The following is an 8,330-nucleotide window of genomic DNA, read 5'->3' as shown; positions in this document are numbered from 1 at the left end:
AGCCAGCTAGAGAGTGGAAAAGTAATTCAGAATTAGTTGTTTGGCATATTGCAGGCAAGAAAAATGATGTTAGACAGAATCCAGCAAGAAGCATAAAAGCAAACAAAACCTGACACTGTGGGCATAAATTCAACAGAAAGGTCATTGAAAGAAGAAAAGAGGACCAAAAAGAATTTTGTGTCTTCCTTCTTGCCCTCACCCTCTCTCATTTACTACCTCTACTTATTTGTTATTTTAAATGGGACAAATGGCATTTGAACCATTGATATCATAGGTAATGTCATATGCATGAATTCCTAGTCCTAAAGCCACAGGCTTTAATGATGATGAATACTTGGTACATTTGTAAAAGACTCAAGCGAAAGAATATTAATACAGTCCGTTTCACATTGACAGTTAACAGATCTATATCAATAGCATGCATTCATTCATTCATTCATTTATCCAATTATCTAGCTCCTACTATGTGAAAGGCTCTGTCGTAAGTGCTACAGATACACAGATGGGCAAGAAAGATAAGGCCTTGTTCTCAAAGAGCTTATGGTGCATTGAAAGGGGTGTAGCAAACACATAGTAAGTAAACAAATATGTCATTCAAGTAACTAATTTGGTAAAGAGAATTGTAGAGAACATTTGAAAGAGCAATGTGATAAAGTTTCAAGGGGAGACAGGAAGAAAGTGTTAACTTGGATGAGATAAACAAGGGAAGATACTCTGAGAATGTGACATTTGCACATAAACCTGGATAGCTAGGAGGAATCAGCAAGACAAACATCTGGGGGAGTGACATTCTGGGCAGAAGGTGCTAGCCCAAGGTCTCTAACGTGGAAAGGGGCTTGGGGTGTTTGAGGGAATAAGAGAGACCTGTGGTCTTGGAGCATAGTGGAGATACATAAAATTATAACCATAGGCAGCAAAGCCCAGATCTCAGAGGGCCTCCATGGCCATAGAAAGGGAAGATTGTACTGGAAAGCCATTGGCAGAGTACTCAGCAGATTAGTAACATGATCTGAAATCAGCACATTCCTAAGAGCAAAGGTTTTCCAGGGGATAATGGCAGAGATAATGGATGGTATAAACAAAGGAGTTGATTCTCAAATCAAATCATGTGTTTTCTTCATCTTTTGCAACAAAACACATTCAACATTCAACAACAAAAAAGGAGTTTGGCTTGGCTTTGGATTGATAGGCATTAATTTGTCTGGTATTCTTTTCTCCCTGAAACTGATTGATGGTTTCAAAATTTCTCCTCAATTACAAACACCCAGTCATATATCATAATGATCATCTATGTTAATCAGCTTGTCTCTGAAGCAAAAAGGAAGTCTTCTGAGTGTATATTCAACGCCCTCATCACAGACAGCATGTTAGGATGTGGGCAAAGACAAGGCACCTCCAGACACTGGGCAGGAACTGTGCCCACCACAGGATGATTCTCCGTCTACCACTGCCTCCCTGATGTATTTGGTCTCAACCTTACTCTCTGTCTTTGTATCACTTGCTTACCATTCAAAGGACTTTGATAAGAATTTGACAGTCTTTTAGAAAGAGCCCTGTGGGAAAGTTTGAGGGATATCAACAAGGGTTAAAGATTAATTCCCAGGTATTAATTCTCATGAACTCCTTTATTGAGTTATGAAGAGGTTGACATCGGGAATCATAGAAGGACTTGTTCTAGATACTTGAGCTAATTTCATGCAGGAATATAACTAGAACACATATACTGAATATTTTATATCATGCACGTTCCACTACACCACAGGGCCTATCCTGCTTTATTTTTATGGAAATCCAGGCTCATCCACCTGTTAGCACTTCTAGATACACTGTCCTCCCCTGTTAATGTGAAAAATAAGTCAAATGGCTACCTTAGCCTATGTCTATCAATCAAGATTTAAAATAGGCAAAAAATTCCTTTTGTAGCTTTCAATATCTTAGGAAAATATCTTATGTAAGATCCTCTCACACACATGCACACATAAAAATACATATACTCAATGCTATATATAAGTTAGAAATTTTAAGCCTTTCTTTGGTTTTGTCATAGATCATTGTTTTACAGGAAAATGAATACAATGGATGAGTCTCAGAGAAATTTTGAAAAAAGGAAAGATGAGGAAGCCAATCAAGAAATGATGGGATGGTATGCTTGATATATAGTTGTTCTTCTTCCCCGGTAAGAACAAAATTAGAGTTTGATTGATATTTGAATAATGTATAGGTATCGGGTCAGGCTCTTCTTTGGTACTGCTGGTAATGACTGTGGAGTAGATGAGAGCTAAAGTAACTTCTTTTTCTTGCAGAAGAAAACATAATGACTGGGATATAGGAGTTCTGGCTGCTAATTCCAGCCAAATTCTAGAAGGCAATGTGAGCTAGAGGAAAATATTGGATCACTCTAAGTCCTCAATTATCCCTCTTTAAAATTAGGTGGTTGTAGGAAAAGCTTTCTAAAATTCCTCTTTTTTCTGTATTTCTCTGATGTTGCACAAGTGGAAAGAGTTCCAACTGTGCCACTAAGTAGCTCCGGGATTTTGTGCACATCTCCTTCCCTCCCTGAGCTCCAGCCTTTTTATCTATATACATAAAAGACTAGAACTTGCAATTTCCCTTATAGATTAAAAATTCTATGTAATGACTATAAAGATATGCTTTCTGCATTATGTTGTTTTCCTGATGGCAAGATAACTTTGTGCTGTATCTGCCTTCCCAGACCCCTTCCCCATTAGATATATGTGTATAGGGTGAGCATCATATATTGTTATATGAGAAAATACATCATAGAGAGGATAATATATAGACAGTCAAAGAGATATACGCACTTTTTTTAGGTTTGAAAAAAATAACCCCAAAAGATATTGAACCTCTAATTATTCACATGATGTTTTAACCAAATGACAATTCCTGAATATAATGCATGAATAGGTCCTAACGCTTTTCTAATTGCATAACGTTATCTAAGGATAAAAAGGTACATGGGTATTCTCTACTTAAAATAATAATAAAAGCTTTTGTTACAAATTTTGGAACTACAGAAAAATATAAAATATAACTCACCTCTAATTCTATCACCTATAGGCAGTCAGTATATTGGGGAACTTCTCTTCTATATTTTTATATTTGTGTATAATTTGGGTTATAATATAAATGCTTGATATCATATTGGGTAAAAAAAGTAATCATTTTCAGTGTATCAAAGTGATTTTTAGTATCTTTTCTTAGAGATCTTCCTTGGCATTAAAAAATAACTTATATATCATTTTTTTCTATTTTACATTCTATGAGTCTAAATTACTCAGTTTTCTATTTTTCCATATTTCTAATATTTTATATTATTTTATATTTTAGCATTGTCATATTGTATTATATTCAGTTCATGCATTGAACACTTACTGAGCGCTTTCTACGTGCTTAGAAAAGTGTTAGGTTCTGGGAGACCCAATGATGAATAGTATATAGTCCCTGTCTTTAGAGAATTTACATTTTAGCTAGGGAAGAAGTCATTCAAAGAATGTAACAGGTATTGTTGTAAAAAAATTAATAATAGAAACCTAGGAGAACAGAAGATAGAAAGTACTTAAAACTAGTCATGTTTGAAGAAAAAAAAAACAAAGAAGTAAATTTAGAACTACATATGAAATAAGAAGTGAAACTTTATCAGACCAAATACATGAAAAGAGCACATATATGTAAATGCATAATGAAAAACCCACCATGATCAAGGAAATGTCTAGAATTTCCCAGACCAGCTCAAGCAAGTGTTCAGAGTGAGTGCCTGGTAATGAGTAAATAAAATAAGCTAGGATCAACTGAAAAGCCATATGGGAATGGATTTTGGAAAAAAATCTAGTAAAACTAATGACAAAGATAACATTTACTGAGTATTAGCTGTGGGCTAAGGACTGTTCTGACTACTGAATACACTAAGATCCCTACTATTACTAGATTCATCTTGTAGAGGAAAGACTGAGGCACAGAATAAGTAACTCAAGAGCAGACAGGTAACAGTGAAGCTGCAGCTTTAACTCAGTGGTGCTTGCTTCACAACAGTGTTCTTCTCACCACCTCTTAGCCAGAATTCCATAACTCCTCTTTGTAGGCCACAGCATGCCTCTCTGTGTGCATCAAAGAACTGTGACAATAGAAGTGAAAAACTCATGCTTTACAAAGATCTCTCTATTGGGAAGGAAATATTTGTTTCTTCCTTTGGCAATCTCCCTTGCCTCCTATATTATGGCATCCTTGAATTACAATAAAGAGAACTCCTTTGATTTATATTTAGCTAAATTTGTTTCCCAGCACATGTCTAGAGAAAGTTCTCTGAAATTGTTTAAAGCTTTGTTTTTTGACCACAGGCCAAGAAAAATGCTTTTTCTCACCAACTTCCCTCATTTATCATTTTTGTACTGGGTCTTCAAGCAAATACACTTATTTCTCCTGTGATATTAACTTATTTATAGTAATGACAATATTTATGTAGTGCCTTCACCCATGAACACCACAGAATGTATAAATAATATTGATCAAGTGCTGAATGTCATAATCTCAGCCGCAAGCCTTTCCTTACATGTGGACCTTGACTAGTAAATAAAGGAGCCACTGGAAAAGTCCACTAGCATTTTAGTGACATGGTTTCACTGGTAGGTTTACAGAAAAAGGAGGCTCTTTGTGTGTGTTTTGGAATCTTTGACTAGTGATCTATTTATGAGAGCAGGATATGTAAGTAAAGCTTTGTAAGTCTCCCTAAAGTTAACCTCAAATCAGAGTCTTCTTACTCTTTCTCTAACTTTATCCAACCGGTGTATTTGTTCCTCTTTGTGGCCCTATATCTTACTGCAGATATAGAGATGTGAATACCTTGGAAAATGCCTAAGAAAAGGCAATGGGGATGATTAAAAGTTTGGGAAGTAAGTCATAAAAGAAAACCAGGGATGTCAAAGACAAGAGAAGAGGAAAGGATGCTTAATAAATCTTTCTGTTCTGGAAGAGATGGTATACAGATGGAAGCAGTGAATATGTTTCTTCTCTTCTCATTGAGACAAGGGGAAAAAAGTCATGCTAAAGCTGAAGTATGAGGAATTAATATCAGAAAAATAAATAAATAATGTATATTTATATATATTAAAATGTATATTAAATGTATATACATTAAAATGTATATTCTCTATATAATGTAAATTTTATAAATAGTTATAAAGTATATAAGAAAGGATATTATAGAATCTTCTCTCAAGTATTTTTTAAACGTGGTAATTTATTCAATTTAATTAATACGATACAGATATATGACTCAAGAGCACAGTACTATGGAGATAGAGATAAATAAGCCATTTAGCAGTTTATGGGGGAAAAAGGGGGACAATATGGAGTTATTATTCCCTGGTTAAGTGCTAAAATAGAGATAAGCAGAAGGAGGGATAACAGCACTGATAGATATCCAATATACAACTAGAAACTGGAGGTTAGAATCAGGAGCTAGAGATAAATATGTAGGAGTCATTAGGTTATAGGTGATATTTTGAGGAAATATGAACTCTCCAAAGAATATTCAACAAATACTGAGTTTTTGTTTTGATGAAATTAATTATATGATTAGATCCTAGATTTTCTGTTTTGTGATTATAGAAAGAAGTTTTCCCCAGAAAACTCATCTGTACAACTGTTGTAGATCTGTATTTTATTTTTAAAATGTGTTTTCTTAGTTTTTTTGTGCAGTAATAAGTATTATCACATAAGGAAAAAATAGTGTTGGTAATTATAAGTAGGATTTATAGAAATGTATACATTGGAAAGCCCAGATAGCTTATGTTGAGATCCTTCTACAGTTCAGCCCATGGGTAACAGATAAAATGGTGATAAAGAATTAAAGACTCAATATCTTCTCAGCCAAGATCTGATAATCTACCTGGGAGAGAAAACAAAAATTAAAAAGTGCAGAGTGGTGAAAAAAAATATTTTAACACATGGCACCAGAATTCATATAGTGGGAAGGGTCTCCTTAATTTATATGGTTTAAAAAATGGGAAATCTACCTTTCAAATACAAGGGAAAGACTTTGTAACAATAGAGTGTTTGAGAGCTTCTGCAAGAGAACTTGAATTTTTCAGTAAGATGATCATGGCAGCTCAGATCATCAGGGGGCCCTGAAAAAGGTTGGTGTCAGAATGCCGTCTGAAGCCTGCGGCAGTGGCTGGGGCCCTCGCTCCAGCGCAGGGACCTGTGGAAATGTCAGGTATTTAGCTTCCTGTGGGATACTGATGAGCAGAAATCTTCCACTACATACCTCAGTTTTGCCTAAGGAGGTATATGCAAGAACTTTCTTCAGAACTGCTGCACCACTAATAAACAAAAGAAAAGAATATTCAGAGAGGAGAGTTATAGGATATTCTGTGCAGGAAACGTATGATGTAGTATCGGGAAGGGAGGATTACAAGCACTTTGTTCCTTGGTGCAAAAAGTCAGATGTATATCAAGTAGATCTGGATACTGCTAAACACGATTAGAAATTGGGTCTCCACCTGTACTCGAGCACTATGCATCAGTACTAACCTTGGTGAAACCACATTTGGTAAAGCATCCTGTACTGATGGGAAGCTCTTAAATCATTTGGAGACTGTTTGGCATTTTAGCCCAAATTCTTCCTGCCTGCCCAAGAATTTGTATTTTGGATTGTTCAATTTCTTTTGAATTTCACTCACTTCTACACTCTCAGCTTGCCACATTGTTTTCGATGAAGTTGTAAAGCAAATGGTAACTGCCTTTGAAAGAAGAGCATGTAAGCGGTATGGTCCAGAAACGAATATACCTTGGGTATTAATGTTTCATGAAGTTCATCATGTGTAAAGGGAAAAGGGAAATGTTCACCTACTTATAACTAGTTTATTCACTTTTAGGAAGTGCTTTCAGAAGTCAGAAAGCATTTGTCAAACTCAGCTTTGATTATAAACCTGTACCGTTGAAATTTTTCGTTTGGAATATGGAACCACGTGTACATAGAATTCAGTCAAGTGTAATTCAGAGTAATATGTATATTAGCATATTTACAATAATGAATGTCATCACTGTTGCAAGAATACTGACATCACTCTTCTGAACAGAAATTGAAACTGTACATTTAAACCTTTTAATTATCACCTCACCTGAAAGATGTTGGTTGAGATACTCATGCAGTGTGTATTATACTAACCATATCACATTTAAGTTATTAAATTCAGACTATTTATAACTTATTGTCTTTAGGGACTGCCTCATGGCTTAGGATATTTGAGCAATCATCAGATATTTAAAGTAAAAACTTTAACTTAAAAATACTGTTAATGCAGTTTCCCAGGCATTTTTCCTATTTTTAAATTGTTCTTATGGTTAATAGTAGATAATTCAGTGTTATACTGAGGTTAGCTTCCAGATAAAGTGACTTTTTTTTTTTTTTTTTGATGAGTAGTCCAGAGTTTTAAGCTACTTTTCTCATAGTCTGCAACCCTCTCCCAGATACCTTGACTGCTATTTCAATAATGCTGATTGTGTGTCAAATTTTATCTACAACAGTAGGCAATAGATGAAGATAAGTTTCTTGATATGTCTCAAGCACCATTCATCCTTATTTTCTATTTATTGTGTGTACTCACTTTCAATAATGTATTTCAAACTGATATTTTTTAAACACATCAATGTAAGGACTGAAGTGGTAACAATACAGTTAATTTGTTTTAAAAAAAAAAAGAGATAGAGAGAATGTGAGTTTTGCTTTTGCTTCTGAGAGGAAAAGGCATGGTCTGGGGGTTGACTGAAAATGGAGGTCCAAAAAAAGGGATGGAAAGGTAGAAATCTTAATTATCTATTAAGATCTATCTATTGTCTATTACCTTAGTAAAGAGAAAGACCAAGAAATGGGCTGTCTTTGTTAATATTGGAATGCTGAAGTCAATTTAAAATTGTTTCTGTTGGTACATCCCTCCTCTATCTTCTAACTAGACAAAATAAGTATATTCAGTGTGACTTTCAAGTGCTGGTAGTAACAGACTAGGTATGCTTAGATAGCCAGTAAAACATTATTTGTGGGTGTGTCTGTGATGGTGTTTCTGGAAGAGATTAGCATTTGAATCAGTAGACTGAGTAGAGAACTTCCACCCTCTTGAGTGTGGGTGGGCAACACCTAATCCATTGAGGGTCCAACTAGAACAAAAAAGTCTGAAGAAGGGCAAATTTCTGTTCTCTTTTCTTGAGCTAGACATTCATTTTCTCCTACTCTCAGATATCAGAGCTCCTGGTTCTCAAGCTTTTGCACTCTTTGACTTACACCATTGGCTCCCCTGGTTCTCAGGCCTTTGGGC

The 8,330-nt window shown here is 35.2% G+C and overlaps 1 pseudogene; it reads left to right on the top strand.

Annotated features, from left to right (window-relative positions):
- Positions 1–6,206: 6,206 nt before the first annotated feature.
- On the top strand, positions 6,207–6,843 carry LOC118895329 (annotated as a pseudogene).
- Positions 6,844–8,330: the final 1,487 nt, after the last annotated feature.

The sequence above is a fragment of the Balaenoptera musculus genome, chromosome 5 (genome assembly GCF_009873245.2).
Source record: "Balaenoptera musculus isolate JJ_BM4_2016_0621 chromosome 5, mBalMus1.pri.v3, whole genome shotgun sequence".
NCBI lineage: Eukaryota > Metazoa > Chordata > Mammalia > Artiodactyla > Balaenopteridae > Balaenoptera > Balaenoptera musculus.
The sequence above is the reverse complement of the archived record's forward strand: the minus strand, read 5'-3'. Positions and strand labels throughout refer to the sequence as shown.